The sequence below is a fragment of the Oncorhynchus tshawytscha genome, linkage group LG09 (assembly GCF_018296145.1).
Source record: "Oncorhynchus tshawytscha isolate Ot180627B linkage group LG09, Otsh_v2.0, whole genome shotgun sequence".
NCBI lineage: Eukaryota > Metazoa > Chordata > Actinopteri > Salmoniformes > Salmonidae > Oncorhynchus > Oncorhynchus tshawytscha.
In genome coordinates this window covers 37,473,074-37,496,993 of record NC_056437.1, presented here as the reverse complement: position 1 = coordinate 37,496,993, position 23,920 = coordinate 37,473,074, and positions in this window count along the sequence as shown.

The window sequence follows — 23,920 nt, the reverse complement described above, 5'->3', positions numbered from 1 at the left end:
ATATTTTTTAAAGGAAGTGAATATGCATAAACACAGTGCTAAATGTCGCATCACGCACACACACACACACACACACACACACACACACACACACACACACACACACACACACACACACACACACACACACACACACACACACACACACAGTGCAGTGTGCGTTTAAGTACTCCACATTCATCCCCACCAGAGGCTGTTTGTGTGTGTGTGGGGGGGGACAGGCAGGAAGTAGCTAAGCCCTATACAAGCCGTGGCTGTTAGAATCATGTGTCAGTGACATGCACTAAGGTCACAATAATCTGTCAGGGTGAATGATTGCAGTGCTCTCTCTTCCTCTCACACAGGCCCTCCGCTGTGTGTGTATGTCGGTGTGTGTTGTGTGTTGTGTGTGTGTGTGAGACGGGCTACTGTTGGAGAAAAACGGTGCCATACTGCACAAAGCATGCTTTCAGACCGGGGGCCTCCGCTTCCTCAGCCCTCTCTCTCTTCTAAAACCTCCCCCTTCCCTTCTTCCCTCCTTCCTTCTCTCGTAAGAAAGTAGCGAGGTAGGCTATATTATCAGGGACGCCCTGATAAGGAGAGGGGTTTTAGTAGGGGGCGCCAGAGGAGGAAGACGTCTGAGTGTAATTTATAGGCCTATAAATCCCCTGTCCTTACCCTCTAACCCCTATATCTACGAGCCAGCTCCCTAAAAACTTAATCACTTCCCAGCCGGCCCATTGGCAGCCGCCCTCGCAGCGCCGTGACAGGGGCAGGATGGGAGTGCCATGGCCATATTACTCCACTGTAAAAGCAAATGGCTTTCTCATTATCACCCGCCTGGCCTGCACAGCCAGCCTGCCTTCCTCCCAGGGCCCAGGGCCCAGGGCCACCACAAGCCCCTAAATCTAAACCTGTGGAACCCATAGACATGGAAGCCCAGGCAACTCTCCAGAACCGGGTATAGCCCCATAGGCTTTACTCAGGAGTCCCTAAACCCAAAGGCCCTGACACGGAGGCCCAGCCACACTCCAAAGCACCAATCCTAGAGCCCCAAGATAGACGCTAAATCCAGAACCCAAGGCCCACTCCAGACTGAGCTCCCAGCTCCAGCTCCTGCCTTCAAATCAAATCAAATTGTATTTGTCACATGTATGTATATATATATATGAACATAGGAAAAAACACACATCACGACAAGAGAGCCAACACAACACTACATAAAGAGAGACGTAAGACAACAACATAGCAAGGCAGCAACACATGACAACACAGCATGGTAGCAACACAACATGACAACAACATGGTAGCAACACATCATGGTAGCAGCACAAAACATGCTACAAACATTATTGGACACAGAAAACAGCACAAAGGGCAAGAAGGTAGAGACAACAATACATCACGCAAAGCAACCAAAACTGTCAGTAAGAGTGTCCATGATTGAGTCTTTAAATGAAGAGATTGAGATAAAACTGTCCAGTTTGAATGTTTGTTGCAGCTCGTTCCAGTTGCTAGCTGCAGCAAACTGAAAAGACGAGCGACCCATGGATGTGTGTGCTTTGGCCAAATGGTAAAGAACATCTATCTGCTCGAGAGCACACTTACCTGCCGATCTATAAATGATAACTCCGTAATCTAGCATGGGTAGTATGGTCATTTGAATCAGGGTTAGTTTGGCAGCTGGGGTGAAAGAGGAGCGATTACGATAGAGGAAACCAAGTCCAAATTTAACTTTAGCCTGCAGCTTTGATATGTGCTGAGAGAAGGACAGTGTACCGTCGAGCCATACTCCCAAGTACTTGTATGAGGTGACTACCTCAAGCTCTAAACCTTCAGAGGTAGTATTCACAGCTGTGGGGAGAGGGGCATTCTTCTTGCCAAACCACATAACCTTTGTTTTAGAGGTGTTCAGAACAAGGTTAAGGGTAGTGCAACGATGTACGCTGAGAGTCGGGAAACAAGTTAAGGGAGTGAATACATTTAATAAATAAACGAACACAACAAGAAACACAAACAGCACACCAACAAGACACAGATACAGAAACAATGACATCTGGGGAAGAAACCAAAGGGAGTGACACATAAAGGGCAGGTAATGAAGGAGTTGATGGAGTCAAGGTGAGTGTCATTATACGCTGATGTGCGTAACGATGGTGACAGGTGTGCGCCATAACGAGCAGCCTATTGACCTAGTGGCCGGAGAGGGAGCACCTGTGACAGGTAGAGAAAGCTTGTTGGACGCTAAGCTTTGTTGTAGAGCATTTAACACAAAATCTGGGGAGGGGCCAACTGAGTATAAGGCTGTATCATCTGCATATAAATGGATGAGAGAGCTTCCTACTGCATGAGCTATGTTGTTGACGTAAATTGAGAAGACTGTGGGGCCTAGGATTGAGCCATGGGGTACTCCCTTGGTGGCAAGCAGTGGCTGAGACAGCATATTTTTTGACTTTATACACTGAACTCTTTGAGAGAGGTAGTTAGCAAACCAGGTCAAAGGCCCCTCAGAGACACCAATACTCATTAGCCGGCCCACAAGAATAGAATGATCTACCGTATCAAAAGCTTGGGCCAAGTCAATAAAAATGGCAGCACAACATTGCTTAGAATCAAGGCCAATGGTGACATCATTGAGGACCTTTAAGGTTGCAGTGACACATCCATAACCTGAGCGGAAACCAGATTGCATACCAGAGAGGATACTATAGACATCAAGAAAGCCAGTCAGTTGACTATTGACAAGTTTGTCCAACACTTTTGGTAAACAGGGCAAAATAGAAATAGACCTATAACAGTTAGGATCAGCTTGATCTCCCCCTTTAAATAAAGGACGAACCGTGGCTGCCTTCCAAGCAATGGGATCCTCCCCAGAAAGGAGAGACAGGTTAAAAAGGTCGGAGATAGGCTTGGTGATGATAGGGGCAGCAACCTTAAGGAAGAAAGGGTCTAAACCATCTGACCCAGATGTTTTTTTGGGGTCAAGTTTCAGGAGCTCCTTTAGCACCTCGAACTCAGTGACTGCCTGCAGGGAGAAACTTTGTTGCCGGGCAGGGGAAAAAGAGGGAGAAGCATCGGGGATAGTCGCATTAGAAGGGGTGGGAGATGAGGAAATGTTGGACGGGCAATGAGGCATGGCTGAGTCAAATAGGAATCCTAACTTAATGAAGTGGTGATTAAAGAGGTCAACCATGTGCTTCTTGTCAGTAACAACCACATCATCAACTTTTAGGGACATGGGCAGCTGTGAGGAGGAGGGTTTATTCTCCAGGTCTTGAAACGTTTTCCAGAACTTTTTGGGGTTAGACCCACAGTGAGAGAACTGCTCCTTAAAGTAACTAACTTTGGCCTTCCAGGTAGCCTGGAAGGAGTGCACTTATTTCTCATTTGCCTGTATGAGAGCCAGTCAGCCTGAGTATGCGTGTGCCAAGCCTTTCGCCAAATGCAATTCTTGAGATGGAGTAACTCTGCAAGATCACAGTCGATCCAGGGGCTGAACCTGTTTTTAATTCTCATTTTCTTTATGGGGCGTGTTTGTTAACAATACCACTGAAAATATCAAAAAAGAAGGTCCAAGCGTCTTCGACACAGGGGATCAAGCTGATTCTTTACCATTTTACAGAGGCCAGTTCATGAATGAAATCAGGACAGGTCGTTTCACTGAGCAGCCATTGTGAAAACAGCCTGTAAAACAGTGATCACTAAGGTCACTACAGAAAACACCAGACTGATACCTATCAGGATTATTTGTGAGGATAACATCAAGAAGAGTAGCCTTTTCTGGGTGTTTGGAGTCATACCTTGTGGGATTGGTAATAATCTGAGAAAGATTTAGGGAGTCCCATTGCTTTAGGACTTGGTCAGGTGGTTTTAGCATGTCCCAATTTAGGTCACCAAGCAGGACAAATTCAGACTTAGTGTAAGGAGCCAGGAGAGAGCTTAGGGCAGGTAGGGTACAGGCCGGTGCTGATGGAGGACGATAGCACCCAGTAACAGTCAAAAAATAGCTATTTGAATGTTTAATACTTAAAACCAGCAAATCAAATTGTTTGGGGACAGACTTGGCGGAGACACCCGAGCACTGAAGGTGATCCTTGGTAAAGATTGCCACTCACTCACCTTTGGAAGATCTGTCTTGCCGAAAAAGGTTCTAACCAGAAAGGTTAACATCAGTATTAAAAACACTCTTTCTTAACCACGTCTCAGTAATGACCAAAACATCTGGATTGGAGCGGTGAACCCACACTTTCAATTGATCCATTTTTAGGTAATCAGCTTCTAGTGTCAAAGTGCAAGATTGTATGAGAGCAGAAATCAGTGAAGCAGATATCAGAGCACAAGTAAGAATTGGGGCTAGCAACTGTAGATGGGTCAGGGTGTACATGCACATTTCCAGATATCATCAACAGTAATACAGTTAAGGCCCGGCAGAGGACAGGGAGAGCTCTGCAGTGCTGATTTATGACATCTGAATGTGCATCAGATGGCAACAAGATCATATTGTACAGCAATTTCATCAGGTAACATGAATACCAAGCCGGCGAGAGGTGGTTAGAATGGGATGGGAGGCCAAAAGTCTGTGTAACCAATAGAGAGTCAGAGTCCACTGTCGGGTAAAGAAAGTTCGTAGTCAACAAAGCATGCAGGACTCATGAGGCAAATAGCAAAATGCACAAGAAAAAAATGCAATATAGAACAACTTGGCGCTAGCCATTGTAAGTTCAGAGTCATTGGCACCAACAGTGCCTGTGTGCTGGAGGTGATCGAAAGCTCGGGAGAGAGGAAGGTGGGGGGGTTGAACAAGGGCAGACAATGAACAGATCACCAGGTGGAATCCAAGCAGCAGTGCAGCAGGCAATGGGAGCAGGTGTCACACCCACTTGGGAAAAGCTTTTATTTCTGGAGGCAGATTTCTTGTAGTAAATGCCAGTCTCTAAACAGCAGGAGGGGCTTCAAGGCCTCTGGGTTTGGGTGGGGTAGCCTGACATTTGTTGGGCTCAAAGGCTTTGACACCTCTCGCTTCACATGTCAGTGCTAATTGAAGATGTATCTCTTTGTCCTAGCAAGCTTGGTAGCCTTAGCATTCAGTCTCAGTTCCAGTTTGGATGGTGTTTTCAGGTTTCTGTTTGTTTCCCAGAGCTGTATATCTTGGGAATAATAATCCTTGGGTATAGGAAGCATTCCAGGTAATTCCGTCCAAAATCAGGTTGTAGGTTTGGATTTGTGATTCGGAGTGAAGGTTATGTTGTTTAGGGTATCATCCTGTATATGTCCCTGCCAAAAAATAAGTTTGTCTAACTCTAAATCTATCTTTTTTTTAAGCATCATGAAAAATGTGGGAGCTCATCTGCTCATGACCCCCCCCCCCCTCTCTCTGTTAAGACCCAGATGGATAAGACCCAGATGGATAAGACCCAGATGCAGACAGTTGTTTATTAACAAAACAGGGGGCAGGCAAACGACAGGTCAAGGGCATGCAGAGGTCAGTAATCCAGGGCAGAGTCAATAAATTACTGAACGGTCAGGGCAGGCAGAAACGTCAAAACTGGAAGAACTAGAAAACAGGGATGAAAGAAAACAGGGGTACGCGAAAAAACAAGTTGGTAGGCTTGACGAAACAAGAAGCACTGGCAGCAGACAAACAGAAAACACTGGTATAAATGCACAGGGGATGATGGGGGAAATGGGCAAAACCTGGATTGGGGTGGAGACAAGCACAAGACAGGTGAAACAGATCAGGGTGTGACACTGTCTGCTGAAAATAGCTACCAAAAGTCATTCTTGGTAAGTGTGGATATTTCTAGGCAAAAGAAAGGGAATCATCAATAGCTAGATAAAAATGACAAGTTAAATGGGTTTCCATTTTCAATGGTTTTGTCGCAAAAAATAAAAATGACAAGTTAAATGGGTTTCCATTTTCAATGGTTTTGTCGCAAAAAATGTTGTGTTATACGGTATAGGTCTTGGCACGGATGCTCTAGCCAACAGCTCGCAAATACAGTGCCGGTATAGCCTACATGATGAGATTATTATAGACAAAAGAGCAACATTATTTTGAATTGTCGAACAGCATCGATCATCATGTCACCACAATAAGACCCTCAATATTTATTGGAAAGGAGCATCAAGCTCATCACTGTGCACTTTCACCACCCTGTGAAGTCCATTTAAGTGATAATCCCTGTAACGGCCATTGGTGGAAGAAGGTGAGGAACAACAAAAATGCAAAAAATGCAAAACAACAATGAGAACAACCGAAACAGTTCTGTCTGGTGCAGACATAAAACAGAAAGCAACTACCCACACCACACAGGTGGGAAAAGGCTACCTAAGTATGGCTCTCAATCAGAGACAACGATAGACAGCTGCCTCTGATTGAGAACCACACCTGGCCAAACACAGAAATCCCAAACATAAAATGAACATAGAATGCCCATCCTAGTCACACCCTGGCCTAACCAAAATAGAGAATAAAAGCCTCTCTATGTCCAGGGCGTGACAATCCCCCCTAAAGGTGCGGACTCCGGCCGCAAAACCTGACTAAAGGGGAGGGTCCAGGTTGGCCTTTACGGCGGCGGCTCTGGTGCGGGACGTGGACCCCGCTTCACCTTAGGCATGGCCAACTTAGGTGGCGCCTCTGGAGTGGGGACCCTCGCCGCCGACCCCGGACTGGGGACCCTCGCAGCGGGCCCCGGACAGGCGGGCGACTGGCAGCGCCGGACAGGAGGGCGACTCTGGCAGCGCCGGACAGGCGGGCGACACAGGAGACCTGGTTCTGGGAACAGGCACAGGACTCACCAGGCTGGGGAGACATACAGGCGGCCTCTTCCTTGGCCGAGGCACCGGATACACAGGGCCGTGGAGGTGCACTGGCGGTCTCGACCGCATAGCTGGCCCCACCATTCTGGCTGGATGCCAGCTTCCACCCGGCAAATGCGGGACGCTGGCACCGAGCACACCGGCCTGTGAATGCTAGGCCGAGACACAGTGCGCATCACCCCATAGCATTATTTATTCGAAACTGAACACTAAAATGCAAAACAACAACGAGAACAACCGAAACAGTTCTGTCTGGTGCAGACACAAAAACAGAAAGCAACTACCCACACCACACAGGTGGGAAAAGGCTACCTAATTATGGTTCTCAATCAGAGACAACGATAGACAGCTACCTCTGATTGAGAACCACACCCGGCCAAACAACACAGAAATCAAAAACATAGAAAATAAACATAGAATGCCCACCCTAGTCACACCTTGGTCTAACCAAAATAGAGAATAAAAGCCTCTCTATGGCCAGGGCGTGACAATGCCCTCGAAGCCGGTGTTTGGAGGATATACTGGCACTGTGTTGTTATGCCCGAGACAAAGTCGAGGGCCATCAAACCGTGCCAATATATCCTCCAAACACTGTCTTCGAGGGCATTGTCACTTTTATATAATGGGTTACCAACATATTCAAATAATGATTGACATATTTTCATTAAAAACGTTATTTTGATGAATTTATTCATGCTATTTCATCCTTCCACAAGATATAGTCCCGACACACACCTAGGGTCGTTCGTTCTATCAACCCAGTCATTCAGTCTTTATGTTCTGTAACTATCGACACAACGCAGTCGTTCATTCTAAATGTTCCATTGCCATACTGGCTCGCATCGTTCTTATCCCTTTCTTGCTACCTAGGCAAAAATGGCCAACTTACAGGCACGTCAAACAGTGTGCAAAGCTGTCATCAAAGCAAAGGGTGGATACTTTTAATTGTTTTATTTTTTTATTTGTTTAACACCTTTTTGGTTACTACATGATTCCATATGTGTTATTGCATAGTTTTGATGTCTTCACTATTATTCTACAATGTAGAAAATAGTAAAAATTAAGAAAAACCCTTGAATGAGTAGTTGTGTCCAAACTTTTGACTGGTACTGTATAATTCAATTTATAAACGGGGTAAGTCAAGCCCTGAATGATGATTGGCTGACAGATGTGGTATATCAGACCGTATACCACGGGTATGACAAAACATTCATTTTTACTCTGGGTTGCGTCGTGCCTAAAAACAACCTTTATCCGTGGCATATTGGGCATATAACATACCTCCTCGTGCTTTATTGCTTAAATAATGCACAGTACCCAGCTAGCAATGAGGAATCGGGCCAGAAGCGCCGGAACTGATTGAATCAGCCCAGAATTGGGCGTTGGACTCGGCCCGGAATCAGAATGAATGACTGCCCAGAATCGGCCCAAGTACACGGGGCCATTTCCGTCTACCGGAATTCAGGCAACTTTGCCGGCATCTTACCAGAATCCCCTCAGATGTGGCCCGATGCAAATTTTAATGTATACAAAATTACCCGATTTGAGTCATTTTAAATATTACTATTATACATTTTATACACACATTTGTATGTACCCATCCACAAACATTTTTTATAATATATATATTTTTAACCCCCTTTTTGCCATATCCAATTGGTTTGTCCCATCGCTGCATCTCCCATACGGCCTCGGGAAAGGTAAAGGTCGATGTATCGGAGGATTAAATTACTACTTAAACAGGACTCTTAAAGAATTTAATTTAAATTTATATTTAATTGTTTGATCACAGAAACAATGAGAAAATATGGGAAAATAAATAAATAATTGTTAATTATATAATGCAGCCCGTGTAGTCATCTGCCAGAGAGTTGCCACAATTGGCCCGATCCCCAAGTAATACATTTGGGACAGATAACTAACACCGGAATCGGACCGAGCCCCAAGTAATGCATTTTGGCCAGATAACTCACACAGGAATCGCCCCGGGCACTAAGCAATACATTTGGGCCAGATAACTCACACCGGGAATCGGCCGAGCTCAATCCCCGCATCCTAGCCATAAAGTAACACTGCCGAAGGCGGCGCAGACTCGGGCCACATAACGTCAGCTGAGTCTGACTCTCAGCCAAGTGCCCCAAAAAGTAGAATTCATTGGCTATAGTTCATTATTACATGTTCTATGTTTGTGCTGCTTTTGAAATCAAAAGTCAAATTGAAAACATTATTGGCATTGTTGAATTCCATTTCCATAATGGCAAGCTAGGACTGATGGTTTGGTTAGCTAAACTAGCAAGTCTGTTTGTGTGGTTACCACGGCAACTACTGCAGCTAGTAAACTTGCTACCTACTTCAGTGGATGTTGAACACATTTCTAGTGGCAAATGAAGACATTTCTAGCCATGGTATAAAAGGGATAATCAACTTGGGGCTCTATGAGGTCGAACACACCTTCCACGTCGTTCATTGTTTTACATAGAACGCAACCCTTCGTTGATTATCCCTTACTTATTTCATCTGTAGCCTAATAAACTGCATGCTTTCCCGAGTAATAGTGGGAGGACCACACAATTGTAAACTTGTTAACATAATAATTGTAAAATGTTAATATATCAACGTGGGGCTCCCAAGTTTACTCTGATATGATGGTTGTTACATCAATATTTGCCGATAAAGGCGTGTCCACCGCCATAATCTCGCATAATTAATTTTACAGACACAAAAAGATCCCACCTTGTCTAGTATATTTTGTTTTGTCCACATTTGGAAAGTTTACCGGCAAATTAGCTATTTCCATCACGCCTGTTTTTTTTTTATCTGAATGTTATATGAACTTGTACTTTACTAGCATAAACAGGTTGGATGGAAAGCTGGTTAGAGTTAAACCCACCTTGAAATCAAAATAGCAAACTTCAAGTATGTGTGCATGGGACAGAGGCATGAATACTGCATGGTTGTTCACTCCGGTTGCTAGGCAACCCGATGCATAGGTGAGTGGCTGCCTACTGCTACAGCTGCAGCAGCACAGAGGAGAAAAAAAGCATGTCTTCATTTTGCAATTATCTTGATTTATAACATTTCCGACCTGCAATATAATTATTTTGAACCACGAACCAACCCATCAGTTGAAGGAATGTTTTCATTCCACCCACCAGCAGATTGTTTTTGCAGGTGACCCACAGGGTGACCCCGTGGGACTCTAGGGCGCCTCTCCTCAGGTAGCCACTCTGCGCCAACCCTGTTCCCCCTCACTTCCCCCCTATTCCAGCCTCTTTCCACCTCCCTGGTTCTTTATCTGAGAGCTGTTAAGTGGAGAGGAAAGGTTTAAATTATGATCTGAGCCATTGTAGCTCCAGAGGGAAGTCATAAAGGAAATGCTTGTTTAGGAGGGCTGTGGAGTGCTGCACATCTCTACTGACTCTGATGAAACTCAGGGATGGGAGTCATCCTGACCGCCAGAGAAGATTTATACCTCTCCCACTATGAAAAAATAAATGTGGAATGGAAGTAATGGGGAAAATCTCAAAATCTCTCTCACCCTTGCTCTCTTTCTCTCTCTTTCTCTTTCCGTTTGTCCTAGGGTTAGGGTTAGGGGTTAGGGTGCACTCGATTTTCTTTTAGAAGCCTCTTACAGAAGATGCACCAGGTGGTTGTACAAGAATAAGATGCATCACTTTGTGTCACATTTGAAGCTTGCGGGACACTGGGTCTGTGTCCTGAACAATAAAGGACAAAACCCACAAGACGAAGGCCAGTAATGGAGTATGGAGCAGGCCAGGGCAGTTACAGTGTGGTTGGTTACTAGGAGACAGTCAGTCATGGGGAAACTCTAACTCCAGCTGCAAAGACAAAAGATGAACCAGGGGACATAAATCACTAGAAGACCAACATTCACAACCCTATTCACAACATTTCAAGACAACCACAACTTTCCAAACCAGCCAGAGAGTGCAATTTACAGTGTGGGCGCAAAAAAAGTGATTACTTAAACTTGACGTTCTGATTTTCATCTAACATGTACATTTAGAATCTCTATGTGGCCTGTAATGCCTGTAAGTATTTTGGAAGGAGGGCCCAGGGAATTTACTCTAGTTAGACGCCATTAAGTCTAAAGTGCGTCAAAGGGCCGTATAGAGAGTGTTAAAGGAGCACTTGTTCGTTCCAACCCTACACTTTCCTTCAGTCTTTCCTAAATGACCCTAGTCCAGGGTGCAGTTGGAACCTCTGATGTTTAAGTGTTTCCTACTGTAATCTATGAGCTCTATAAGCTCCACTCTTATTCAAACTCCCAGCCTTCCCGCACCACTACTAACTCAAACTACTTACCCCCCACACATTCAAATCTAGGCCCACAGTCTACATGTGTGTCTGTGTCTCACGGCAGCACATCATCCAGTCACGTTAGCTCTGATAGGGGAACGCTGGGGAGCTCTCTGACGGGGCCTTGTTCCCCCCATATCCTATCTCCTCCCATGGCTGTCCTAACATGCTATACTATCAGTCTGATACCACCATTCAACTGATTTAAATTTCTACCCACTACTACTACTGCTATTACATAAGTAGGACTACTGCTAGACACTGGGGCTCGGCCTTCTCCCAGTAAAAAAAGTGATTTGTTTCTCCTTTTTTCAAGTGTGTGGCCATGCCTGTGGATTTGACCATCCTAAGAGACCGAAATGTTTAAGCAAGAGTTTGGCACACATACCATTGACTGAATGTACAGTAAAACATGTTCACAGAGCACGATTGGCCATCCAAGTCCTGGAGATGGTTTAGAAAACATGAGCTTAGTCCTATGATTTACGGAAAATGTATCTTTATCCTCTCCATTGCAATTACAGAGCGCATGGATTGGCTTGAAAGGCATCTAGGAGGTTTACCAAAGATGTACTGTAGTCTTACAGGACGTGGTGGTTTGGATGAACTTTACACTTCTCTAATCATCCTCTCATTTCTGAGATGTGGTCACAACATAATGTTCTGCAGAACCTATACTTTACAGAGAGAATGCAAGGAAAAGGGAAAGACACAGAGATGGGGAGAGACAGAGAGAGTGAGAGAGGAAGAGTAGGGCAGAGACGGAAAGAGAGAGGAAGGGAGAGGATGAGAGGGGCATTTTTGGACTATGCATCTTCCCTCACCTGTCATTTCTGCATTCACAATGTCAACATAGATATCATATAGGAGCTGTCTTCAAGCCCTGTGGATGTGTGCAGCTAAGGCCTATGCAGGACATCTGTAGGCCTACATCTGTGTGTGCGACTTTGTGAGACTGTGTGCCTCTGCTCTGCATCTGGAGACCGCATGAGGCCCCATGGGGGTTGATGTTGGGCCGGGAGAGGGCTGTATTAGGGCCTGTGGTCGGGGTGTTCTCTGGGGGAGACAGCCTGACTGCGACCCTTCACATGAGGCTTTTTCAAGTCAGATACCTCCCCACCATGAAACTGACTCTACCACCGTAGCCGCCAGAAGATCAGCCGAATAACAACCCTCTTGCTAATTCATGCTCCCTCTCTTTCTCTTTTCTCGCTCCTTCCCTCTCACTCTCTCTCTTTTCCTCTCTCTTTCATGCTCTCTCTCATTCCCTTGTTCTAATACTCTCTCAGTCTCCTTCCCCCCGATTCTCTCTCTCTGTTTCCCCTTCCCCTCTCTCTGTGTCCTAGTCTTACTGGCGAGGAGAGGAGGATGAATGAAATGATCCCTAACCCACAAACTGATTGAAGATTAGGTCAGGAAGAAGAGAGAATATTCAGAGCCTACCCACTGGGCACACCTCGTCATTTCAATGTGAATAATTTGGTAATATTTGGTTGAGACATTGATCAATGAGATTACAACCTATATTCACAGACTCAAAAAGACAGCCAAGAGTTAATGCAATTTCCAATGTGTTTTCGCTATGCTTTCAACCATTTTAAAGCACAACCAAATTCCAATGGAGAAACATTGTCTGATTTTTGGTTTGGTTGTCACCCAAATGTCTACCACTGCACTTTCAACCATTTACAAGAACAGCAAAGTTTATTAAAACAGATCACTGTGCTTCATCTAATAGCAGAACCAAATGACATGGATTTCTGTTAAGATTACATTAAAAGTACATGGTGGAAGTGATCAATTCCGGCCCAGATTCTGTACCGATTATTACAGCATAATGTGACTACCTATGCCTGCTATCGTTAAACATGCACACTTTATATGATTACATAAGAAGAAATGTATAGTTACAGTAACCTCAGAATGTGGGCATGGATGTGTTACTCATTTTAAGGTTACATTAACTTGTAAGAACGCCTAAACTTTAGGTTATTTACTTTATTACAATATTGTGTTTGGTTGACAATGCAACCAAATATCAACATTTAAAGGAGGTGTATCTACTGCTTGGATAGTTCCATATGAGCTCTGGCTCAATCTCATTCTTTACCTTTTATTTTTGGTTGAGTTGGAGACGTGAATTCAACATACACTGTCTTGCAAAAGTTTTCCGACCCCTAGGATTTCTTCAAATTTGATTGCGTTACAAAGTGGAATTAAAATGTATTTAATTGTAATTTTTTGTCAACAATCTACACAAAATAATATGTAATGTTAAAGTGGAAGAAAAATGTGCAATAAAAAAAAGATTCATACAAATTAAAAAACTAAAACATAGTCATTGCATAAGTATTGAACTCCCTGAGTCAATACAGAAACACCTTAGGCATAGATTACAACTGTAAGTCTTCTTGAGTAAGTCTATAAGAGCTTTGCACACCTGGATTGTGCAATATTTGCCCATTATTCATTTCAAAATTCTTCAAGCGTTGTCAAGGTGTTGAGGAATGACTAGACAGCAATTTCCAAGTCTTGCCATAGATTTATTTTTAATCCCACTTTGTAATGACTTCAATTGCAACAGTGAATCTATCTTGTTTTTAAGAGGAGATCACTCAGCAATCATTCTCACGATAGCACATTGGTATTCATTGTCAAAAATCACAGCTAAGCAAGGCTGGACTTGGTTAAAATCCTGGATGGGAGACCAGATTGTACAAATACTTATTTACAATGACGGCCTACCCCAGCCAAACCCGGACGATGCTGGGCCAATTGTGTGCCGCCCTATGGGACTCCCAATCACGGCCGGATGTGATACAGCCGCTTTTTTTTAAATATATATTTCACCTTTATTTAACCAGGTAGGCTAGTTGAGAACAAGTTCTCATTTACAACTGCGACCTGGCCAAGACAAAGCAAACCAGTGCGACACAAACAACAACACAGAGTTACACATGGAATAAACAAACACAGAGTCAATAATTCAATAGAAAAAGTCTATATACAATGTGTGCAAATGAGGATGTATAAGGGAGGTAAGGCATTAAATAGGCCATAGTAGCGAAATAATTACAATATAGCAATTACACACTGGAGTGATAGCTGTGCAGAAGATGAGTGTGCAAGTAGAGATACTGGGGTGCAAAGGAGCAAAATAAATCAAATAACAGTATGGGGATGAGATAGTTGGATGGGCTATTTACAGAGGGGCTATGTACAGGTTCAGTGATCTGTGAGCTGCTCTGACAGCTGGTGCTTAAAGCAAGTGAGGAAGATATGAGTGATTTTTGCAGTTCGTTACAGTCATTGGCAGAAGGGAATTGTAAGGAAAGGCAGCCGAAGGAGGAATTGGCTTTGGGGGTGACCAGTGAAATATACTTGCTGGAGCGCGTGCTATGGGTGGGTGTTGCTATGGTGACCAGTGAGCTGAGATAAGGTGGGGCTTTACCTAGCATAGACTTATAGATGACCTGGAGCCAGTGGGTTTGGCGACGAATATGAAGCGAGGGCCATCAAACGAGAGTATACAGGTCGCAGTGGTGGGTAGCACTAGCCATGGGATGGCACTGTGATAGACTGCATCCAATTTGCTGAATAGAGTTTTGGAGGCTATTTTGTTAATGACATTGCCGACGTTAAGGATCGGTAGGATAGTCAGTTTTACGAGGGTATGTTTGGCAGCATGAGTGAAGGATGCTTTGTTGCAAAATAGGAAGCCAATTCTAGATTTAATTTTGGATTGGAGATGTTTAATGTGAGTCTGGAAGGAGAGTTTACAGTCTCACCAGACACCTAGGTATTTGTAGTTGTCCACGTATTCTAAGTCAGAACCGTCCAGAGTAGTGATGCTGGATGGGCGGGCAGGTGTGGGCATCGATCGGTTGAAGAGCATGCATTTAGTTTTACTTGCATTTAAGAGCAGTTGGAGGCCACCTAAGGAGAGTTGTATGGCATTGAAGCTTGTCTGGAGGTTAGTTAACACAGTGTCCAAAGATGGGCCAGAAGTATACAGAATGGTGTTATCTGTGTAGAGGTGTATCAGAGAATCACCAGCAGCAAAAGCGAAATCATTGATGTATACAGAGAAAATAATCGGCCCGAGGATTGAACCCTGTGGCACTCCTATAGAGACTGCCAGAGGTCCGGACAACAGGCCCTCTGATTTGACACACTGAACTCTGTCTGGGAAGTAGTTGGTGAACCAGTCGAGGCAGTCATTTGAGAAACCAAGGCTGTTGAGTCTGCCAATAAGAATGTGGTGATTGACAGAGTCGAAAGCCTTGACCAGGTCAATGAATACAGCTGCACAGTAATGTCTCTTATCAATGGTGGTTATGAAATCTATTAGGACCTTGAGCATGGCTGAGGTGCACCCATGAGCAGCTCGGAAACCAGATTGCATAGTGGAGAAGGTATGGTGGGATTCGAGATGGTCAGTGACCTGTTTGTTGACTTGGCTTTTGAAGACCTTAGATAGGCAGGGCAGGATGGATATAGGTCTGTAACAGTTTGGGTCCAGGGTGTATCCCCCTTTGAAGAGGGGGATGACTGCGGCAGCTTTCCAATCCTTGGGGATCTCAGACGATATGAAAGAGAGGTTGAACAGGCTGGTAATAGGGGTTGTGACAATGGCGGCGGATAGTTTCAGAAATAGAGGGTCCAGATTGTCAAGCCCAGCTGATTTGTACGGGTCCAGGTTTTGCAGCTCTTTCAGAACATCTGTTATCTGGATTTGGGTAAAGGAGAACCTGGAGAGGCTTGGGCGAGTAGCTGCAGGGGGGGCGGAGCTGTTGGCCGAGGATGGAGTAGCCAGGCGGAAGGCATGGCCAGCTGTTGAGAAATGCTTGTTGAAGTTTTCGATAATCATGGATTTATCAGTGGTGACCGTGTTACCTAGCCTCAGTGCAGTGGGCAGCTGGGAGGAGGTGATCTTGTTCTCCATGGACTTCACAGTGTCCCAGAACTTTTTGGAGTTGGAGCTACAGGATGCAAACTTCTGCCTGAAGAAGCTGGCCTTAGCTTTCCTGACTGACTGCGTGTATTGGTTCCTGACTTCCCTGAACAGTTGCATATCGCGGGGACTATTCGATGCTATTGCAGTCCGCCACAGGATATTTTTGTGCTGGTCGAGGGTAGTCAGGTCTGGAGTGAACCAAGGGCTATATCTGTTCTTAGTTCTGCATTTTTTGAACGGAGCATGCTTATCTAAAATGGTGAGGAAGTTACTTTTAAAGAATGACCAGGCATCCTCAACTGACGGGATGAGGTCAATGTCCTTCCAGGATACCCGGGCCAGGTCGATTAGAAAGGCCTGCTCACAGAAGTGTTTTAGGGAGCGTTTGACAGTGATGAGGGGTGGTCGTTTGACTGCGGCTCCGTAGCGGATACAGGCAATGAGGCAGTGATCGCTGAGATCCTGGTTGAAAACAGCAGAGGTGTATTTGGAGGGCCAGTTGGTCAGGATGACGTCTATGAGGGTGCCCTTGTTTACAGATTTAGGGTTGTACCTGGTGGGTTCCTTGATGATTTGTGTGAGATTGAGGGCATCTAGCTTAGATTGTAGGACTGCCGGGGTGTTAAGCATATCCCAGTTTAGGTCACCTAACAGAACAAACTCTGAAGCTAGATGGGGGGCGATCAATTCACAAATGGTGTCTAGGGCACAGCTGGGAGCTGAGGGGGGTCCGTAGCAGGCGGCAACAGTGAGAGACTGATTTCTGGAGAGAGTAATTTTCAAAATTAGTAGTTCGAACTGTTTGGGTATGGACCTGGAAAGTATGACATTACTTTGCAGGCTATCTCTGCAGTAAACTGCAACTCCTCCCCCTTTGGCAGTTCTATCTTGACGGAAAATGCTATAGTTGGGTATGGAAATCTCCGAATTTTTGGTGGCCTTCCTGAGCCAGGATTCAGACACGGCAAGGACATCAGGGTTAGCAGAGTGTGCTAAAGCAGTGAGTAAAACAAACTTAGGGAGGAGGCTTCTGATGTTGACATGCATGAAACCAAAATCCTTAAGGTACGTGAGGATTGATTAGAAAAGTTGTTTGACTTGTTTGGACGAAGTTTATTGGTAACTTTTGGGATTCCTTTGTATGCATTTTGAACGAATGGAACAGGTGGATTACTTAATCAAGCGCACCAACTAAACTGACTTTTTTGGGATATAAAGACTTGATCGAATGAAAGTCTTTACATAAAGACTTTATCGAACGAAACGACAATTTTTTATGTAGGTGGGACCCTTAGGATTGCAAACAGAGGAAGATCTTCAAAGGTAAGTGATTTATTTTATCGCTATTTCTGACTTTTGTGACGCCTCTGCTGGTTTGGAAAATGTTTTTAATGCTTTTTTAGACGGGGTGCTGTCCTCAGATAATCACAAGGTATGCTTTCGCCGTAAAGCCTTTTTGAAATCTGACAAAGCGGCTGGATTAACAAGAAGTTAAGCTTTTAAATGATGTATGCCACTTGTATTTTCATGAATGTTTAATATTACGATTTATGTATTTTGAATTTCGTGCTCTGCAATTTCACCGGATGTTGTGGAGGTGGGTCGCTAGCGGCACATCTAGCCCAAAGAAGTACATTAACAGCTCACCGCGCCACTCGGGAACCCAAAAAAAGTTATAATCTCAACATATTTTATACATGATTTGTCTATGTTGACATGTGGTTACCATGACAACATAATCCTGTGGTTGAAATTTCACCTTCAAAACAACAGTTGATTACTTTTTTCAAATCCAATGTATTTTCCACGTAGATTCCATGTCACAAAACGTTGACAAATTTCGTTGAAACAACGTTGATTCAACCAGTTTGTGCCAAGTGGGTAGTAATTCAGAGCCAGGTAACCAACCAGTACATCACCCTGGCCCAGCTTTGAACACTGAATAGAGTGGTATTCAGTACGTCACAAGAGTCTGAGGAAAAGGAGTCTGGACATTTTAACTCCTTTAACTAACTAACAGTCCCCCGGCTCACCCTGGCTCACCTTCCCTCACCCGCTTCCCTATACTTCTCTACCCCTTCAGTCTCCATTCAGATTGTTGTGCCAGATGCCATCGTTCACCACAGTCAGCTAGCATTTATGTGAAAACCTATCTGCTTATTACTGTCAAACATGGATGGCTGTAATGCTTCTCTCCCTCTCGCGGTCTCTCCTCTCTCTCTCCCTCCCTCTCTCATCTGCCCTCCAGATCTTGGCACAGTGGAGATTAATTAGATACCCAGAGTTGGATCCTACTCCGACTGCACTGACCACAGGTTATTCCAGACAACCAGCCCTGAATGCTGTAACATTTGCATGATGAGAGGCAAAACATGGCTTCTGTATGTCTTGCACAGTCAGTTCTGTAAAAGTCTTCTTCATATGATAGTAAGACACTATACTACTAAGTTACTCTATATAATGTAAAGTCCTGTAATACCATGAGACCTAGTGAAAGCACTATGGTGTATTAATGCAATCCATTATGATGGTTTCTATGCGTTTGTCCCTTGGGATTAGAACTCCACATCCTGCATCCTACAGATAAACAAACACAAGTCCTAATATCTAAATGAGTGCATGTGTACGTGTGTGTTTGCCGAAGGCACAAGGGCCTCTGTGTATAGTAGTGTCTCCCGATTTTTGTCATGTAACTGGTGTGACTAAGATACTTTGTGTGCCACTTGTCTAAAAATACACCAAGTTTAACAACAATTGTGGCATAGAACTGAAAGAGTAAAATGACAGACTAATTTGAATTCCCCTCCAACATACTGTGAGAGTTTACGGGAAAGCAAAACTAATTGAGATTCTTCTAAACTTAGAAAAGTGCTTTTCAATTGACTGTACTGCACATTTTGAGAGCTTGGGGATTGTGTGAGGGTTGCGGTTTAGAGTGAGGCCCATCTCTGTGTTTTTCGTTCCACTGAAGTACAGAATAATAACATGTTCAAAGAGAGAACTGTTTCAGGCTTTTATGACGTTGTGTAAATAAATGAGAATATTTTTATGGGTTCACTTTACAACATGAATACAAGCCTTAAAAAGAGAGAGCGAGAAGACAAGGAGGGTGTTGCCACAGACTGGTCTCTGCTGAGCACATGGAAAGAAAGAACAATATGATCGCCCCTTCCTTCATCCCTCCATCCATCCATCCCTCCATCCCATCCCTCCATCCGGCCCTCCATCCAACCTTCCGTCCATCCCTCCATCCATCTATCCCACCCTCCCTCCATCCATCCATCCATCCATCCCACCCTCCATCCATCCCTCCATCCAACCCACCCATCACTCTATCCATCCCTCTAGCCCTCCATCCCATCCTCCATCCATCCCTCCATCCCTCCATCCATTCTTGGAATATGTAATAATGAGTATCTGGTGTCACTGTAATTAACTGTAATTGACTCAACTGCACCTCACCTCAGAAAGAGTGGATGCTGCTTATGCAACAGCTAATGGGGATCCTAATAAAATAACAAAAATAACCCAGGTCACTTCCAAGCATTGTACTAAATAAATTCCAGAGTAATAACACTAATGCACTTGCTTTAACAGAACATGGACAGGACTACCATTGCATGGTGTGCTGTTATATAAGCAGGAAATGTGGTGCAGGGACTGAGGCCTGTGTGTTTGGAAGAGAAGCAGCCAGTCACTCCATCATGGTCATACCTCTGTCAGCCACTTAGCTGAAGGTTATTTCCTCTCGTGCCAGCTGCTGCGTCTGGGTATCCGCTCCCCATGGGTTGCCACCGTCTCTCTGGGGGGCACCTACAGGGGGACGGGGGGCCGCTGGATGGAGAGTTGGGTTGCCTCGGCTCATGTGTTATGCCTGGAAAGAAAGTGTCATTATTAAATAGCTTCATGCCTCTCTCTAATGAACGGTGAGAGGTCAAAGCGTTTCAGGCCATGATTCTCTCTTTCCTTTTTTATTTTACTTTCCTATCGGTTCTTCCCTCTCTTCTCTTCTCCTCTCTCCTCTCTGATCAGACGGGCAGTATGGGGATCCATCACCAGAGGTCAGGGGAATGAGTGTTTCCACTCACAGACACCATCACTATTCTACCCCTCGTACCCCTATTGCTCTATACTCTGTCTCTATCTACCCATCCCTCACTCTTTTGTCCCCCTCTAAACATCATTGGCCCATACCCTTTCTTTACACCCTCACCCCTATAATTGTTCCCCTCTCCAGCCCTCGCTCAACTACTCCCCTCTCTCTACACTGCCCTACACTCTAGCCCCCCACACATACCCCCCACCCTAACTCCATTACCCTAAATATATAGCCAGCCTTTCCCCTTGGCTCCCTCCCTCAGGGACTGTTAGGAGAAGCACCTCTGGCTCGTACGGCACTAATGGACACACCGACCATCAGACCGACCGATCGGTCCTGAGACCAGCCAGCCAGATCAGCCAGACCAGCCAGCCAGCGAGCCTAGAGAGACTCCCAGTGACCCCAGAGTCTGTGGCTTTAAGTATGCCTTGTAAATCTAAGTGGACAATGTGGTGCCTCTCAGTCTGTGCTATCCACTACCCAACCATGGCGGCCAAGACCACTTTCCTCTACTGCTCTCTCTCTCTGGAGCAGACCATAACCATGTTATTGGGAATTGGACTGGGCTGGGAGGGAAGATAAAAACAGACTACAGACTACAGAATGCTACTGCACTTCCTTGGTCTGTCTGTCACACAACAACAGGAAGTGAATGTCTGTGGGGAAAGAGGTGTAAATGTAAAAAAAAAAAATAACATTCACCCTATACAGGAAAATAGGGCTTTGTCAACAGATATGAAGTAGCAAAGGGGGTTTCTTAATATGCATACTACTGTGCTCCACACTCCCATGCTCTGAGTACATTAGAGGGCATTCTCTTGAGTATGTTCTTAATAGGACGAGAGTGTGGAGAACGCATACATTTTATATTTGAGAAGCACTGCTCAGTGTGCACTTCTGTGCTACTGCATTACCTTTGACCTTTTACACTAAACTGCGTCACCAACATGCTGGCTTTTCATTTATGCTGGACTTTCCAGGATCACGACTACCCTCTGTAACTAATGTTAGCTACATGTCAAACCTTTGTAGATCTGAGCATCTGATTTTGTTTAATATTGCATTTTTGTCAGTAAAGCAATTGAGACTGATAATCCGTTTATGTTTAGTATTATTTAGCTACATAGAAATTTGATTAACGAAAGTAGCTAACGTTAGCTAGCTAAGCTGTCACACCTGTATTTGGGGAGTTTCTCCCATTCTTCTCTGCAGATCCTTTCAAGCTCTGTCAGGCTGGATGGGGAGTGTTGCTGCACAGCTATTTGCAGGTCTCTCCAGAGATGTTAGATCGGGATCAAGTCCGGGCTCTGACTGGGCCACTCGAGGACATTCAGAGACTTGTCCCGAAGCCACTCCTGCGTTGTCTTGGTTGTGTGCTTAGGGTCGTTGTCCTGTTGGAAGGTAAAACGCCCCAGTCCGAGGTCCTGCGCACTCTGGAGCAGGTTTTCATCAAGGATATTTCTGTACTTTGCTCCGTTCATCTTTGCCTCGATCCTGACTAGTCTCCGAGTCCCTGCTACTGAAAAACATCCACACGGCATGATGCTGCCACCACCATGCTTCACCGTAGGGATGGGGCCAGTTTTCCACCAGACATGACGCTTGGCATACCGCCCAGAGAATCTTGTTTCTCATGGCCTGAGAGCCTTTTGGCAAACTCCAAGTGGGCTGTCATGTGCCTTTTACTGAGGAGTGGCTTCCGTCTGGCCACTCTACCATAAAGGCCTAATTGGTGGAGTGCCTCAGAGATGGTTATCCTTCTGGAAGGTTCTCCCATCTCCACAAGGGAACTCTGGAGCCTTTTGACTATCGGGTCCTTGGTCACCTCCCTGACCAAGGCCTTTCTCCCCTGTCTGCTCAGTTTGGCCTGGCGGCCAGCTCTTGTGAAGAGTCTTGGTGTTTCCAAACTTCTTCCATTTAAGAATGATGTGTTCTTAGGGACATTCAATGCTGCGAAATGTTTTGGTACCCTTCCCCAGATCTGTGCCTCGACACAATCCTGTCTCGGAGCTCTACGGACAATTCCTTTGACCTCATGGCTTGGTTTTTGCTCTGACATGCACTGTCAACTGTGAGACCTTATGTGTGCCTTTCCAAATCATGTCCAATCAATTGAATTTATCACAGCTGGAATCCAATCAAGTTGTAGAAACATCTCAAGGATGATCAATGAAAACAGGATGCACCTGAGCTCAATTTTGAGTATCATAGAAGGGTCTGAATACTTATGTAAATAAGGTATTTCTGTTTTTTCTTTTTAATGCACAAAAAAAACCTGTTTTCACTTTGTTATTATGGGATATTGTGTGTAGAAATAAAACATTTTAGAATAAGGCTAAAACGTAACAAAATGTGGAAAAAGTCAAGGGGTCTTAATACTTTCCTAAGGCACTGTATGTTCTGCCTGAGTGAGTCTGATGCTGGGTAGATGTAGAACATAGAATATAGAAACTGCAGTTAGTATGATATGTTATGTTTTGTATGGTATGTATTAATTTGTGGATGTCCATTATCCATTTTCTATGATATGTTATGAATTACAATTCGTAAGATATGTTAAGAATTGCAATTCATACAATATGTAATGAATTGCAATTCGTACAATATGTTATGAATTTTCAAAATGTATGAAATTTTACGAATTCCCGTTTGTTGTAGTTAGCGTTATCTAAGCGGTTAGGTGGCTAAAGTTAGCATTAGCTAAGTTGCTAACGTTAGCTAGGCTAGGGGTTAGGGTAAGTGGGTTAAGGTTAGTGTTAGGGTTAAGGTTAGGGGAAGGGTTAGCTAACATGTAGTCACAAAGTAGCTAAAAAGTAGTAAGTAGTTGCAAAATGGCTAATTAGCTAAAATGATCCATGATGAGATTCTTGATGAGATTCGAACACGCAACTTTTGGGTTGCTAGACGTACCTGTTATACCTCCACCCATCCACCCCGACCAATCACCCTACTTTAGTTTTTGCCTTAAGTAACCTTCTGTTTTATGTAAGCATACCAAACGTAACATATCATCTTAGTTTGATTGTCCAAGATTTATGTTTAATATGTTATGTATAGTCGATGAGACCAGGCGAACACAAGTCAGAGACCACTATAATGACACACCAAATACATTTGATGGATTGCAGGAAAAGAGCAGGAATAGGCTTTTGTAGGCTACAGTCCAAGCTATGTCTTCCAATTGTGTGACTACTGTCATCATCCAAAGATTATCCAACTTGAATAAACGCTTTGAGGTAAGAACGACAGCAGTGGCATAGTCTACAGGCAATAGCGCATTGATGTGAATCACACTCTGTTTGTGTGTATATGAATTGCAAATCAGCATTTAACTAGTTAAATCATGTTTCTAGTCTATTGCATAGTTACATTGGGTAATCGTTGATGTCCCAGGACCAGGATTGGTAAACACTTTTGAAGTGAATGATTGTAATACACATATGTGGACACAGCATCATTCAAAGACTGGAGTTTGATACTCCTGGTATTGGATATGACTGAAAAAGAATGTCTCATAGACATTCATACCTGAACCGCACCTTTATTTGCCAAGGTAGAGTACATGGTCAGTGAATGTTTTCAATGTACAGGCTACAATGTGGGGATCTTATGCTTGGTAATAACTTCATGTATTTACGACTTGCAGCATTGGCACAAAGTTCTATTATATTCTACTCAATCCATCGGATTCATTAATGGCATTTAGACTGTTTTGAAGTTGATAGCTGAGGTTCATAGCTAGGTTC